Source organism: Miniopterus natalensis, chromosome 2 (assembly GCF_054644295.1).
Source record: "Miniopterus natalensis isolate mMinNat1 chromosome 2, mMinNat1.hap1, whole genome shotgun sequence".
NCBI lineage: Eukaryota > Metazoa > Chordata > Mammalia > Chiroptera > Miniopteridae > Miniopterus > Miniopterus natalensis.
The window spans coordinates 77982881-77983834 of NC_142082.1; the positions used below are offsets into that span (position 1 = coordinate 77982881).

General features: G+C 45.5%; 1 pseudogene; it reads right to left on the reverse strand.

Moving 5' to 3' along the window:
* Positions 1-211: 211 nt before the first annotated feature.
* LOC107537740 (large ribosomal subunit protein eL29 pseudogene) lies at positions 212-688 on the reverse strand (annotated as a pseudogene).
* Between the last annotated feature and the right edge of the window lie 266 nt (positions 689-954).

Here is a 954-nt window from a genome sequence, read left to right on the forward strand (position 1 = left end):
TTTCTTATCCATTCAGCTACCCTATGTCTTTTGTTTGGAGCATTTAATCTAGTTACACTTAAGGTTATTATTTTTTATTTTTTATTTTTTGACCGGCAGATCCTGACTCAGGTTTATTTGTACAAATAGCACAGGAGGACACCAGCTCCATGCAGACAGCAGCCTGGGGGTTGCACCAGTCATTCTGTCCTTACATCGCAGACAGAGGACTCTACTGTGGAGCCTTCATGGGGTCCTGGGCACCTTTAGGAGCTGGAGCCTGAGTTGAAGCTGGGGCAGCACCTGACCTGCAGCCTGGAGCTGGATTGGAGCCTTGGCCTTGGCCTTTTGCCGGCACAGCCTGAGACCCTTGGCAACGTGAGCACGAGCACATTTCCCAAGCTTGGGGTGAATGATGTAGGCAAGTCAATTGAGCTTGTGGCTGCTGCCCTTTGGAATCCTAGGCTTGATCTCCTTGGGCTTTAGGAGGGCCTTGATAGCCTCAGTGTGTGCATTCATGGCCTTGGCGTTGTTGGCGTACATCTTCTTCAGGCCCTTCTTATTGTGCTTCTTGGCAAAGAATGTTCCTTAGGAACTTGGGGTCTACTTCCTTAAGAGATTCGTATCTTTGTGATCAGGGTTTCTTGATGTCATTTCTGTGCTATTTTTGGGACTGGTTTTGCGTGGTGTGGTTTTTGGACTTGACCATTTCTGTGCTCAAGCCTGCAGCTCCTGAAGCGCCTGGGATGGGAAGAGAACAAGGTTATTATTGATAGGTACTTATCTATTGCTCTTTTATTTCTTCATGCCTGTGTTCCTCTCTCTCTCTTTCTTCTTCTTCCTCTTCTTTTTCTTTTTTCTTCTTTCTCCTTCTTACAGCAGTCCCTTTAACATTTCTTACAATGCTGGTTTGGTGGCACTAAACTCTTTTAGCCTTTTTTTTTTTTTTTTGGTTCTGGGAAGCTCTTTATTTCA